At 47.1% G+C, this 15,630-nt stretch overlaps 1 protein-coding gene across 2 annotated transcripts in view; it reads right to left on the bottom strand.

Moving 5' to 3' along the window:
- TCF20 (transcription factor 20) overlaps window positions 1-15,182 on the bottom strand; it is a 183,279-nt gene extending 168,097 nt beyond the window's left edge. Inside the window, exons 1-2 of one of the 2 annotated variants that reach the window (XM_044300531.1) lie at window positions 14,722-15,182; window positions 3,813-3,864 (exon numbers count right to left, since the gene is read on the bottom strand). The gene's annotated coding sequence lies outside the window, so the exon portion shown is untranslated. The remainder of the gene's footprint in view (window positions 1-3,812; window positions 3,865-14,721) is intronic. The other variant, XM_044300530.1, reaches the window with a different exon arrangement.
- Between the last annotated feature and the right edge of the window lie 448 nt (window positions 15,183-15,630).

The following is a 15,630-nucleotide window of genomic DNA, read 5'->3' as shown; positions in this document are numbered from 1 at the left end:
GAATAAGATCAATGAAATTGAGGCCATCATGGCACCTGAGAATATAGATGTAGTGGCTGTTACCGAGACGTGGTTCAAGGGGAGTAATGACTGGGATATATCAATACCAGGGTTCTCTCTATACAGGAAAGACAGAGAAGGCAAGAAGGGGGGGGAGGGGTGGTCCTGTATGTGAAAGACAGCATAAAATCTAATTTGATACAAGTTAGCGAGAACAATTTAGAGTCAGTTTGGGTTACCTTGCAGCTTGATAATCATAAGGTAACTCGTGTAGGTGTGATATATAGACCAACTAGCCAAGTCAAAGAATTAGATGATCTACTAGTTGAGAAAATAGCTAAAATGACATTGAAGGGGGAAGTTATCATTATGGGAGACTTCAATCTTCCAGATGTAAACTGGAAAACCAAAATAGCTAGTTCTGCCAGGAGTACAGATATTCTAAATTCCCTACTGGGATTATCTCTACAACAAGTAGTTGAGGAGCCAACCCGGAAGGAGGCCATTTTAGATTTAGTATTCACAAATGGAAATTTGGTATATGATATTACTGTAGGGGAAAGCTTGGGATCTAGTGATCACCAGTCAGTGTGGTTTACCGTAAACTTTTCTAAAATTAGATTAGTGGTATACGAGTCCCTATCAGATTGGAACAGTTTCATTGGAGTCCAGGAGAAATGGGACTACTTAAAAGAGGCACTATTGAAGGCAACAGAAAATTGCATTAGGCTTGTCAGTAAAAGCAAAAAAAGGAAAAGACCACTGTGGTACTCAGCAGAAGTGGCCAAAATCATTAAAAACAAAAAGATAGCATTTAGAGGCCAAACAAGTTATAAGAGCTTCTAAAGCACAGGCAGAAGAGAAATTAGCTCAGTCAGGGAAAAAAGGCGATAAGGCATTCTTCACATACATAAATGAAAAAAGGAAACTAAAACAAGGAATTACAAAATTAAAAACAAAAGAAGGAAGGTATATGGAAGAAAATAAAGAACTAGCTGACTGCCTCAATGAATACTTCTGTTCAGTCTTTACGAAGGAAAAGGACCTCAGTTAGGAAAGAAGACTAATGAATCTTTTGATGCATGTGTCTTTACAGAGGAAGAGGTTCTAAGTCAGCTGTCTAAAATCAATACAAATAAGTCACAGGGGCCTGATGGGATACACCCAAAGCTATTAAAAGAGCTCAGCGGTGAACTAGCAAAACCATTAACAGATTTATTTAACCAATCACTGGCAACAGGAGTCGTCCCAGAAGATTGGAAATTAGCAAATGTTGTAACGATTCACAAGAAAGGTAGTAGGGAGGAATCGGGCAACTATAGGCCAGTAAGCCTGACATCAATAGTGGGGAAATTAATGGAAACCATACTTAAGGAGAGGATTGTGGAACATCTAAAATCCCATGGATTGAAAGATGAAAAACAGCATGGGTTTACTTCAGGGAGATCATGTCAAACTAATCTTATTGATTTTTTTGATTGGGTGACAAACAATAGATGGCGGAGGTGCAGTAGACATCGCTTATCTAGACTTCAGTAAGGCTTTCGATACTGTCCCACACAGAAGGCTTATCAATAAATTGCAGTCTTTGGGCTTGGACTCCCATATTGTTGAATGGATTAGGCAGTGGCTAAGGGACAGGCAACAGAGGGTTGTAGTCAATGGAGTATATTCAGACCAAGGTCTTGTTACCAGTGGGGTACCTCAGGGATCTGTTCTGGGACCCATATTGTTTAATATCTTTATCAGCGAAATTGCAGAAGGCCTCGATGGTAAGGTGTGTCTTTTTGCTGATGACACAAAGATTTGTAACAGGGTTGATGTTCCTGGAGGGATACACCAAATGGAAAAGGATTTAGGAAAACTAGAGGAATGGTCAAAAATCTGGCAACTAAAATTTAATGTGGATAAGTGCAAAATAATGCACCTGGGGCGTAAAAACCCAAGAGCAGAATATAAAATCAGTGATACAGTCCTAACCTCAGTATCTGAGGAAAGGGATTTAGGGGTCATTATTTCAGAAGACTTAAAAGGTAGGCAGACAATGTCAGAGCAGTAGGAAATGCTAGCAGAATGCTTGGGTGTATAGGGAGAGGCATTACTAGTAGAAAGAGGGAGGTGCTCATGCCGCTCTACAGAGCACTAGTGAGACCTCATTTGGAGTATTGTGCTCAGTACTGGAGACCATATCTCCAGAAGGATATTGATACTTTGGAGAGAGTTCAGAGAAGAGCTACTAAACTGGTACATGGATTGCAGGATAAAACTTACCAGAAAAGATTAAAGGACCTTAACATGTATAGCTTGGAAGAAAGACGAGACAGAGGAGATATGATAGAAACTTTTAAATACATAAAGGGAATCAACAAGGTAAAAAAGAGGAGAGAATATTTAAAAGAAGAAAAACTGCTACAAGAGGACATAGTTTTAAATTAGAGGGGCAAAGGTTTAAAAGTAATATCAGGAAGTATTACTTTACTGAGAGAGTAGTGGATGCATGGAATAGCCTTCCTGCAGAAGTGGTAGCTGCAAATACAGTGAAGGAGTTTAAGCATGCATGGGATAGGCATAAGGCCATTCTTCATATAAGATAGGGCCAGGGGCTATCCATAGTACTTAGTATATTGGGCAGACTAGATGGGCCAAATGGTTCTTATCTGCCGACACATTCGGTCAGATTTGCAAAAAAATGGCCTGGTCCTTAAAGGGACACTGTCAGGCTTTCTGAGCATAATTAGATCTTTATATGCCCTCCTAGGTCTTATTATCCCTGTGCGCATTGTAAAACGTGAAAAATAATCTTTATAAATCACCTGTCAATGAACTGTCCTTTATGCCCAAGGGGCGTTCTTTGCGCCGCATTTGTGCCCAGCCGCGCCTAAACTGCCGGATCCTTAGACACGCCCATCTCATTAGTATTCACTTCGCTGGGCGGTATTTTCCTGTCACCCTCGCTCGCCAGGATCACATTGCGCCTGTGTCCCCTATTGAGGCCGATGACCGTAACTTCCTATTGGGCATGCGTGGGATCTGGTCGTGTCTAAGGATCCGGCAGTTGGGGCGCGGCTAGGCACAAATGCGGCGCAAAGAACGCCCCTTGGGCATAAAGGACAGTTAATTGACAGGTGATTATAAAGATTATTTTTCACGTTTTACAATGCGCACAGGGATAATACTTATATGAATTGGAAACTTATTAAGAGACCTAGCAGGGCATATAAAGATCTAATTATGCCCAGAAGGCCTGACAGTGTCCCTTTAAGGTGTAAATTAGCCCGATCCTTAAGGAGTTATTTACCCAATAGTCAGTCACAAAAGATACTTAGGGCTGCTTCACACGAGCGGATGCCGTGCGTGGCATCTGCTCCGTGAAAGAGTGCCAAGACCCGATGCAGACTGCAGAGGCACGGAGCATTAACATGACTGATAATGCTCCGTGCCTCTCTGTAACCTCTTTACTACGAAATCACAGTGACAACTGCGGAGCATTATCAGTCATGTTAATGCTCCGTGCCTCTGCAGTCTGCATCGGGTCTTGGCACTCTTTCACGGAGCGGATGCCACGCACGGCATCCGCTCGTGTGAAACAGCCCTTAAAGTGATCCCTGTTCACATTTATGCATCTTTGAGCACGTTGGATTGTGTTGGCTTATACTGCTTGTGATGTTTGCCTTGAGTTCATCCAGTGGATGTGAATTGTTAGCGGACACTGTTTAACCCCTTAAGGACTCATCCCTATTTCACCTTAAGGACTTTTTGCAAATCTGACCAGTGTCACTTTAAGCTCATAACTTTAAAATGCTTTGACTTACCCAGGCCGTTCTGAGATTGTTTTTTCGTCACATATTGTACTTCATGACACTGCTAAAATTGGGTCAAACAAAGTTATTTTTGCATTAAAAAATTAACATTTTTACAAAAACTTTAGAAAAATTAGCAAATTTCAAAGTTTCAGTTTCTATACTTCTGTAATACATAGTAATACCCCCAAAAATTTTGATTATTTTACATTCCCCATATGTCTACTTCATGTTTGTAGCATTTTGGGAATGATATTTTATTTTTTGGGGATGTTACAAGGCTTAGAAGTTTAGAAGCAAATTTTGAAATTTTTCAGAAATCTTCAAAATCCCACTTTTTATGGACCAGTTCAGGTTTCAAGTCATATTGTGAGGCTTAGATAATAGAAACCTCCCCATTCTAGAAACTACACCCCTCAAGGTATTCAAAACTGTTTTTTCAAACTTTATTAACCCTTTAGGTCTTCCACAAGAGTTAATGGCAGATTGAGAAACAATATAATTGCCAATGTTTTGTCAGAGACCCCTTCTCTACCTATATTTCATTTTGCCCCCATTCTCTATATATTTCCTTTTCATTTTGCCCCTATTCTATAATATATATAAGTTTTTGCTCCTCATTATTTGCTGTCCCTGCCCTGCCCTCATATGGCTGGTGCGGGCTCATCCCTTTCTAAATTCAAACATTAGTGCCACTGGTCATCATCTGCCCCCTGTACTTGCAGGCTGTGGCGGGCTTCAGTTTGGTGCGCAATCCCGTGGCTCTGCCTGCGGCGCACCGCCGTGTCATTCCAGCAATGATCCCGCGACGCGAGACCTGCCGCAGGAGGTCACGGGTCTTGTGGGATTAGAACAGGTTATGAAGCGCAGCGCAGGCGCACTCAAAAAATAAGGAGGGCCCGGCCGCCGCACTGAAAAAAAAAGCACTTGCGGGGCCGCGCCCCCCCCCCCTGCCTGCCCCTGTCCTGGCGTCTCCCCTCCTCTGTATTGCCGCGGCCCAGCAAACAATCTTCCAGGGCCCGGTCCTGGGCCGCGGCCCGGTGGTTGGGGACCGCTGCTCTAGGGGACTGTTGGGGATTATAAAAATTTAGTACTCCATGGAAGTGTGACACTCCCTGAAGCAATCGATAACGCGGAGGCCCGGATGATCGGGGCACGTGTCGCACTGAGTGGTGGTGTCCTTCCGTATCCCCCTCCTGCGACACACTCTGCACTTTTTGGGATTCGTCCCTTCTTTCCAGTATGGGGGGACCACACCTGGAAAGTGTTGGCCAGGGACGATCCGAGCGCCTCCAGTTCCCGAGGTACTCCGGCCTGCTCTATCCAGGTCCGAAAAGATCAGGGCCTTGAGGACTGCCTCATAGAACTGGAGGAATGTCCCTGTGCTGCCAGTGCTTCGGGATAGTACAAAAGAGTTGTACATGGCAACCTGTACCAAGTAGACCACAACTTTTTTGTACCATGCCCGGGTTTTGCGCATGGCGTTATATGGCTTGAGGACTTGATCAGAGAGATCAACTCCTCCCATATACCGATTGTAGTCGACTATACAATCGGGCTTGAGGACCGTTGCCGCGGTACCTCGCACAGAGACTGGGGTGGTGCTGTTACCGCGGATTGTGGACATCCCTCTTGTCCTTATACCTGACCAGCAACAGGTTTCCACTGGTAAGTGCACGGGTCTCACCCCTGGGGATAGGTACCTGGAGGGGGTAGGCAGGGAGGCCGCGTTGATTTTCCCGCACGGTCCCACAAGCGAACGTGGATCTGGCGGCAAGGGACCTGAACAAGGGAATGCTGGTATAAAAGTTATCCACGTACAAGTGGTAACCGTTATCCAGCAGTGGGTACATAAGGTCCCACACGAGTTTCCCGCTAACACCCAGAGTGGGGGGACATTCTGGGGGTTGAATACGGGACTCTCGCCCCTCGTACACACAAAATTTGTAATTGTACCCTGAGGTACTCTCACAAATTTTGTATAGCTTCACGCCATACCTCGCCCGCTTTGTGGGAATATATTGGCGGAAACTGAGTCTCCCCTTGAACGCAACGAGAGACTCATCAACCGCGACCTCCCTTCCAGGTACGTAGGCCTCCATGAATTTGGCCCCAAAGTGATCGATGACCGGCCGTATCTTATACAGCCGGTCATAGGCAGGATCACCTCCTGGTGGACATGCTGCATTATCGGAATAATGCAGACATTTCCGGATGGCCTCAAAACGGGGACGTGTCATGGACATACTGTACAGTGGTGTCCGGTATAGGATGTCCCCACTCCAGTATTGCCTGACACTGGGTTTTTGGACTAGACCCATATGCAGCACGAGGCCCCAAAATGTCCTCATCTCGGCTGCACTGACCGGCGTCCAGCCACCGGGTCTAGCCAAAAATTAGCCTGGGTTTTGAGCGACGAACTGTTGGGCATACAGATTCATCTGCTCCACCATCAGATTCACCAGTGGGTTACTGAAAAAAAAAAAAAAAAAACTAAAATAGTCAATTTTAGTAAACCCCACTGTGGGAATCTGGATTCCAGGATTGCCAGCAAAATCCGGAATCTCAGGCTCAAAGTCCACTGGGGGACACCAGCTAAGTTCATCGGCAGAGGGCTCCGGTGAACTTATTTGGTGGGCTGGGAAACCAGTACGAACCCCCAGGGCGGCTCGTACTAGGGTGGGCCACAGGATCCCTAGCATGTGGGGCCCCTGGCTCCGCCTGGCGGCGTCTCCGCCGCCTTGGTGGCTCATCGTCTTCCGATGATGATGAGGAGGATGCGGATGATAAAAGGAATGTGGGGTCATCCTCACCCTCACTGGGGCTCTCAGAGTCAGAGGCAATCTGGGCGTATGCCTCCTCAGCCGAGAACACCCGGCGGGCCATGGGTGTGTGTGCGTGTATGGCAAACTTTATAATAGGTGCGTGTGTGGGGGGGGGGGAAAGGGTGTTCGCGTACTAAAAAAAAAAAAAAAAAAAGTTCAAACTTGCTGATCAGCGATGGGGTGGTGGGGCGGGCGATGCGCTAACAGTGGACGGACGCTAAAAAGTGTCGGCCAGTCAGCGCACGCAGAAAAAAAAAAAAGTGGTGGTAAGGGGGCTGGTGGTGAGGGGGGGGGGGCATGGGGGGCTGGGGTCTGATAGATGGATCAAAGAAAGTTTTGAATAAAAGTGCTTTTTCCCTTCTTTCCCTGCCTAACGGTGCCTCTCCCTCACTGACCCTAACCTACCTGGGTGACGATGGGTGCAGGAGGGTGATGGATGGCGATTAGGGGGACACAGGAGCTGGTGCTGGACGATGCTGCCGGGTGATCGTGCAGAACAGGAAGAGGAGGGGAGAGAGGAGCGCAGGAAGTTTGAATCTCGCGCCTCTCTTCCCTGCACCAATCAGCACCCTGGACAGCAGTGTTCAGCACCAGGGCCAGCACCGCCTCTCCAAATCTTCGTACTGCGATTGGTGGTGTGTAATCACGCCACCGATCGCAGTCTTTTTCCGGTTCATCGGGTCACAGGACACCCGAATGGACCGGAAACGCAGAAAACCGCAGGTCTGAATTGACCTGCGGTTTTCTGCGATCGCCCACTGCGTTGTTACGGGATCGCCCGCTGAATGATTTCAGCCGGCATCCCGTTGCGATTAACCCCCATGGCGCCGGAATCCCGATTTAAAGTTAGGACATACCGGTACGCCCTGCGTCCTTAAGGGGTTAAAATTTCTCCACACATAAAAACTGCATTTGGACAGGTTGGGAAACATGGTGGCCATAACCCCTTGCTCACATAAACAGTTCATGAAACCATGCCAGTGAGTTCCGTGAGGTGCGGCACATTATTTCTTCTGCAGCTGCGCTGTTCACAGAAAAAAAAATAAATAATAAAGCCTGTTGTTGATCTCATACTATCGCTGGAGGCGGGCCACCCTGTAGATGCTCTGTATTCTGACCCAGTGATCAGAAGTGGTCCATACTACAGGTTTTTCCAGCATGGAAGAACCTCCAAACCTTCACTTCTGTAAGGTGGGGTCAAGATGCGGCTTCACTCGATTTACAGCCAAATATCAGCATTTTGAAGTAACCATTAACAAAACACAATGTGACGGCCCCGTGTGAATATAACCTTATAGTAAGGAGAATGATTGCTCGCCTTCCAGTTCTTGGTTGAATCAGCAAGGAATGAAAGGACTGTATAAAAGCAAAAACTTTTTTTTTTTTTTTTTTGCTATGTCAGTTGAAGGAAGAAAAAAATATAATCTAAAGTGTCAAAAAAAGCACTCATTCACAGAAATGAATACTGCTGTGGGGCATGAGAATCCATAGCTCCTGCCCTGCTGTTCACCTTCCTAGGCCACTATATGAGGAAGTGTAGAAATGGCGCAGGGACTCGCACGTCTCAGGCCACAGGCTAGAAAAAGCGACATGAAACAGCACTTGGGGGGCATATTACTGGGGCACTACAGGGGTCATTACAAGGGGAAGTCCAGGCAGCATGCTCCAAACTTTGGATGGCTTGGAACTGTGGCCTGCACCTCATCTCCTAAGCCTCCTATCTTAACCCTTTTAAGGAGCAGCCAACTTTCCATTTTTCACTCCCTCCCAGCCTTCCTTAAGCCATAACAGTTTTATTTTTTCATTTACATAGTTCTGCGAGGGCAGGGCCTGGGAGAGCGCACACTCTCGGTTTTTAGCCTCCCAGATGCTGTAGTCACATTTGCCTAAGACATCTGAGGGGTTGAATGTGTGATCGACATTATCGTCAATCTCCTACATTAGTCCAGAGTACCTTCTGTTTAAATCGGCAGACACCAGGTGCTTATGGCACCCACTGCGCTTGCTATCTTTAAACCCCCAACAAAAATTTACATTAGGGCGGTGGATGAGGGACAACTTAAAGTATAACTGTCGTATTTTGGGGAGTATTGGATTGTGGTGATTAATATCTCCTTGGTGGCCCTATTTCAACTTTTCACTGTGTATTCAATTACCCCTTAATTTCACATTTTTGTTCCCTGTACAGCCTACTTTAACCTGTGCTTAAAATAGGGTTGCTAGGCATGGTCAATAGACGGAGCATGCTGCGTACAGGCTCACATTACTGACAGCCAGGGACTGTAAGTAAATGATTAAAGCCAGGTCCTCCCCAGCAGCTGATAACAGTGCGTGGGCTGTGTACACTTCTCCCTGTCCCTGCGCTTGGCAGACGCTCCCTCACTCAGCAGAGCTGGAGAATGCAGAGTGGAAGCAGCGCAGACCAGGGAAGGGAGATCTGCCATCTGCTCAGTGTATAAATGAAAGCAACATGTGGTAAGAGGACCCCTTTGAGCTGCAGGAGATTAACCCTTTAGGGGGGAGGGCTCTGGTTACTGACACTTTTGGGGGGCTATTGTTACTGGCTAGTGAGGGCAGGCGGGATTAGCCTCAGGGTGAGGGCAATGGCGGCCATCTTAGGCTTCGTTCACATCACCGTTCAGCCTTTCTGTTCTCCTGGTCCGCTTAGGAGCAGGAGAACGGAAAGGACGGAAAAGGCACATAACTGACGCCAAACTGAGTCAAACGGAGCCCTTAGGACCCAATAGACCAGTGATGGCTAACCTTGGCACTCCAGCAGTGGTGAAACTACGACTACCAGCATGCTCCATTTATTTCTATAGATCTGTGAGAGCAGCCAAGCAAGCGGGGCATCTTGGGAGTTGTAGTTTTACCACAGCTGGAGTGCCAAGGTTAGCCATCACTGCCATAGACTATAATGGGGTCCGTTATGTTTCCGCTCAGAAGATGATTTTTAAGCGGAGACAAAAGTTGTGCATGCAGGACTTTTGTCTCCGCTTAAAAATCATCTTTTGAGCTGAAACATAACGGACCCCATTATAGTCTATGGGGTCCTAAGGGCTCCATTTGACTCAGTTTGGCGTCAGTTATGTGCCTTTTCCGTCCTCCTGCTCCTAAACGGAGCAGGAGAACGGAAAGGCTGAACGGTGATGTGAACGAAGCCTTAACTGAATAGTGAAATTGCAGTTTTATGCAGACTGGTTGCTAAGGCCTCTTTCACACGAGCGTGACGAATTAGGTCAGGATGCGTTCAGTGAAACTCGCACTATTTTGCAAGCAAGTTCAGTCAGTTTTGTCTGCGATTGCGTTCAGTTTTTCCCGCGAGGGTGCAATGCGTTTTGATGCGTTTTTCACACGCGTGATAAAAAAAACTGAAGGTTTACAAACAACATCTCTTAGCGACCATCAGTGAAAAACGCATCGCACCCGCACTTGCTTGCAGATGCAATGCGTTTTTCACGCAGCCCCATTCACTTCTATGGAGCCAAGGCTGCGTGAAAAACGCAGACTATAGAACATGCTGTGATTTTCACGCAATGCAGAACTGATGCGTGAAAAACAACGCTCATGTACACAGACCCATTGAAATTAATGGGTCAGGATTCAGTGCGGGTGCTATGCGTTCATGTCACGCATTGCACCCACGCGGAAAACTCGCTCGTGTGAAAGGGGCCTAAGGGGTGAATCTTATTAAATATGGGGTAAGTCAGTCTAATAGTGAATGATTCTGGAATATCATGTTATTAGTAACTACATATATAAAATTTAAATTAGGGTCTAAATGTGACTGTTATCCTTTAAGGAGAAGAACTATTGCTAGCCACAACGGGGGACAACTTCAGGTGCAGTATATTGTGCAGCACTGTGGTATTTGGCTCTGCTGGGATGGTATATGTTTTTGTACTATGATATTGTATGCCCCGGCCTACCTTTGTTTGCCTCCTCTACTTTTGTTGTCCCCCACTGTCAATTTAGGCCTGCCTACAAAATGGAGACCCCTTGGTTTTTTCAGGGCCATTTTAGGCTACTTTCACACTTGCGTTCGGAGCGGATCCGTCTGGTATTTGTACAGACGGATCCGCTCCTATAATGCAAACTATGGTATCCGTTCAGATGGAACCGTCTGCATTATATTTTACTAAAAAAGTCTAAGTACAATTTGTATTCAGACGGATCCGTCCAGACTTTACATTGAAAGTCAATGGGGGGCGGATCCGTTTGAAAAATGCACCATATTGTGTCACCTTCGAACGGATCCGCCCCCATTGACTTCCATTGTAACTCTGGACGGATCCGTTTGCCTCCGCACGACCAGGCAGACACCAGCGTTCGGGTGTCCGCCTGCTGAGTGGAGCGGAGGACAGACGGTGCCAGACTGATGCATTCTGAGCGGATCCGCATCCACTTAGAATGCATTAGGGCTGGACGGATCCGTTCGGGGCCGCTTGGGAGAGCCTTCAAACGGAACTCACAAGCGGAGCCCCGAACGCTAATGTGAAAGTAGCCTTAAAGGGAACCTGTCACAGTGAACTTTGTGTCTAAGGCTTCATTCACACGTTTGCAATTCTGTTCCGCATTTTGCGGAACGGAATTGCAGACCCATTAGTTTCTATGGGGCCACACGATGTGCTGTCCGGATCCGGAAATGCGGACCCGCACTTCCTGGTCCGCAATTCTGTTCCCGAAAAAAATAGAACATGTCCTATTCTTGTCTGGACTGTGACGAGGGGACATCCTCAGCGTCTGGAGGAAAGAAGGTTTGTACACAAACATAGAAGAGGATTCTTTACGGTAAGAGCAGTGAGATTATGGAACTCTCTGCCCGAGGAGGTGGTGATGGCGAGTACAATAAGGGTTGTTTCACATGAGCGGATGCCGTGCGTGACATCCGCTGCGTGAATGACAGCCAAGACCCGATGCAGACTGCAGAAGCATGGAGCAGTAACATGACTGATAATGCTCCGTGCCTCTCTGTGATCTCTTTACTACAAAATCACAGTGAGATAAAGTTATCACTGTGATTTCGTAGTAAAGAGGTCACAGAGAGGCATGGAGCATTATCAGTCATGTTACTGCTCCATGCTTCTGCAGTCTGCATCGGGTCTTGGCTGTCATTCACGGAGCAGATGTCACGCACGGCATCCGCTCGTGTCAAACAGCCCTAAAGGAATTCAAGAGGGGCCTGGATGTATTTCTGGAGTGTAATATTACAGGCTATAGCTACTAGAGAGTGGTCGTTGATCCAGGGAGTTATTCTGATTGCCTGATTGGAGTCGGGAAGGAATTTTTTATTCCCCTAAAGTGGGGAAAATTGGCTTCTACCTTAGTTTTTTTCCCCCTTCCTCTGGGTCGGCTTGCGGGATGGCAGGCTGAACTGGATAGACGGATGTCTTTTTTCAGCCTTATGTACTATGTTACTATTTCTGCAATTGCGGACAAAAATAGAACATGTCTTATTCTTGTCCGCAATTGCGGACAAGATTAGACTTTTTCTATTATAGTGCCAGCGTTGTGTAGTCCACAAAATGCGGAACGCACGTTGCTGATGTCCATGTTTTTGCAGATATGCAAAACACATACGGACGCGTGAATGGATCCTAAGTTGCAGGCAGCAAGTTATAGAGCAGGAGGAGCTGAGCAGATTGATATATAGCTTTATGGGAAAAGGTTCCGTAAAACTTGTATTTTAACCATTTACATTTCTGCTCACTCTGGCCTTCCCTCTATGACTGTGTATATAGAGATAGCTGTCAGTCACTGATAGGACCTCCTCCTGGACTCCAAAGCCCAGAGTGAGCAGAAATGTAAATGGTTAAAATACAAGTTTTATGGAACCTTTTCCCATAAAGCTATATATCAATCTGCTCAGCCCCACCTGACCTTTAACATAAATTTGCATCTCCATGGTGACAGGTTCCCTTTAAGTTCCTGCTACCTTTAAGAGGTAGTGTTGCTCCACTGAGTGTGGCCTCTTCCTAGACCAGTGACACCACGTTCATCAGTCACATGGTCTAGGTGCAGCTCAGTCCTATCCAAGTGAAGGGACCTGGGCTGCAATATAAAGCACAGCCACTATATAACATCCAGTGCCACGGTTGGTATGCTGTGAGGCCGCGGCGCTTGTCTAAGCACTTCAGCCTTTTTAAACAGCTGAGCGGCAGGGGTGCGGGAGTTGGGGCCCCTGCCTATATGATATTCATGACCTATCCTCAGGATAGGTTCAACTCTGTTCTCCTGAAAGACCCTTTTAAATTAATAAATTTGATGTACGTTTAGGATTCCACCTAGCCACCCCCCCTTTTTAACATCCTTTATAAGAAGTATCTAAAACAATTATAGGGGTTTTAGGGCTCTTTCACACCAGCGGATCCCTTGCGTGGAAGAGAGCCAAGCCCCGTTCCGCACAGCAGAGACATTGAGAATTAACATGACTGACAATGCTCTTTGCCTCTCTGCCTTTTTTTACTACAATATCACTGCGACAACTTTATCTCACTGTAATTTTGTAGTAAAAAGATCACAAAGAGGCACGGAGCATTATCAATCATGTTAATTCTCTGCTGTCCGGAACAGGGCCTAGCTCTCTATCCAGCAACGGATTACCCGCACCGCATCCGCTCATGTGAAAGTGCCCTTATCCGGATGACAGGTAGTCAGTAGCTGATCATTGAACCCCCGCCAATCAGCTGTTTGAGGAGGCTGCAGCTCTCTGGTGGGTGCCACAGCATTCTCAAGTAAATGGGACTGATCCGTCATACTGAGCACAGCGTACTGTACCTGGTAAGGCTGAGTCCACATCAGTGTTTGTACAGTCTTCTGCTCCATTATAGGAACCAGAGAACGTAAAGTATGGATTCGGCATATAACTGAGCCAAATGAAATATAATGGGGTCTGTTAGGTTTCCGCTCAGAGGTAGATTTTTGAAGCGGAGACTAAAGTCCTGCATACTCTACTTTTGTCTCCGCTTTAAAAAAATCTTCCTCTGAGCAGAAACCTAGTCTATGCGGTCCGTAGGCTCTGTTCGGCTAAGTTGTGTCAAATCCGTCCTTTCCGTTCTCTGGTCCCTATAATTGAGAAGAAGAACTGAAAGGCGAATGTGAACTCAGCCTAAGCTGTGAGGAGGCTGGGCCTCCTGAACAGATAATCAGCAGGGGTCTCAGGTGTCAGACCCCCACCAATCACCTACTCATTTATTCCATGAGAAGGTGGTCAGTGATGCATCTGTGAAGCTGTCCGTGAAGGATCCGTATTTCACTGATCCTGCCCAGCTGAAAAATAGTATGCATCCGTGCTAAAACATTAAATTAAATGGCGACGTGTGCTGTCTGTGGAGAACACGTACAGCAAACGTCCATGGAACACTAAAGTGTGAATGAGGATTTATGCTGCGTATAGGTCATCAGTATAAAACATTTTCAAACTGTAAATGTGCTGCATAGCAGTTGCTTTCAAAGAGCTACAGAATGAGAAATCCCATCTCCTCCTGCATTATAAGCCGAGTTCACATCGCCTCTTATTCCAAGAGCGGCAGCTGTAGTTTATTTTCAGAAATATATTCATCAAAACTAGCAGGAGGGAGAAGTGGAGCCGTTGCCCTTAGCAACCAATTCTATTCTACGGCTCATTTTTCAAAGGTCTTTTGGAAAATGAAAGCAGAGAGCTGATTGGTTGCAATGGGACTGCTCCACTTTCCCTTCTTTTGCTGAATAGCAGTAGAGGTGATAGCACGACGTAAAGCAGTGCTAGTGACACGACTAGCCCGTCACGTGACCGGGCTGTGCGCGTCTGCCGGGGGGCGGAAGGACGGGACATTTCCCTCCATGGCCGCACTCGGCTAGTCTCCCTATTTCTTGGTGCGTAGTCACTGAGGCCGGGCTCCGCATCCACCTGCACTATGGGATCAATACCGTGTGCCGCAAAGCCTGCGCTATGTGCCCCGGGGAATGAATGGGCCTCCTGAACTTCTCCATGATCACACGCGGCACTCTCCTCCCTGGGAATACGCACACAGCCCCGAATCAATGCTGCCCATTCCTGAGCGTTGTCACAGGCCACAAACATCTATGGACGACCACCCCGAAGCCCCGGCCCTTACCTTGCGCAGGTCACTTCCCCATGCCGCTCCGGGATCCCAGCCTGGTGGGAGCGGATCCGCGCAGTCCTCCGCTCCGGACCCCCGTTCTCCGCCCGCTTCCTTGAACAATCAGGCTTCCCTGGCAGAGCTTAGATGCTCCGGGGGTGCCCAATCTGGGATCAGACACTCAGGTCTGTCGGGAGGGAAGGGGGTGGTGGCTGCTGCTGGTAATTTCCTCCTACTTTCTTTCCTCTTCCTCTCTGCCCTCCTCCTTTTCCTCTCATACAGGGTCCATCTTGACAGTTATCCTTTCACTCAGGAGTGAACAGAACCCGGACCTTGCTGACAGCCGGCTGCGCGTTAGCGCGCCCTCTGCTGCCAGCTTTACTGAATTCAATTACAGGCCTAACAAGCAGCTGCAGTGTTTGTAAGGGGCACACTGTTCACATCTCAGGGCACTTTCACACTAGCGTTTTTCTTTTCCGTCACTGAGTTCCGTCACAGGGGCTCTATACCGGAAAAGAACTGATCAGGCATATCCCCATGCATTCTGAATGGAGAGTAAGGCTACTTTCACACTGCCGTTTCAGGGTCCGCCTGTGAGAGCCGTTTCAGGGCTTTCAAAAGCGGCCCCAAACGGATCAGTTTAGCCCCAATGCATTCTGAATGGATGCGGATCCATTCAGAATGCATCAGTTTGGCTCCGTTCCGCCTTCATTCCTCTCTTGTGGCGGACACCAAAACGCTGCTGTCCGCCTGGCTGTGCAGAGCCAAACGGATCCGTCCTGACTTAAAATGTAAGTCAATGGAGACGGATCCGTTTACATTGACACAAAATGGTGCAATTATAAACTGATCCGTCCCACATTGACTTTCAATGTAAAGTCAGGACGGATCCGTTTGACTTTTTTTGACTAAGTTATGCAGACG

The sequence above is a fragment of the Bufo gargarizans genome, chromosome 7, assembly GCF_014858855.1.
Source record: "Bufo gargarizans isolate SCDJY-AF-19 chromosome 7, ASM1485885v1, whole genome shotgun sequence".
NCBI classification, from domain to species: Eukaryota; Metazoa; Chordata; class Amphibia; order Anura; family Bufonidae; genus Bufo; species Bufo gargarizans.
This window is presented reverse-complemented; position numbering and strand designations above follow the sequence as displayed.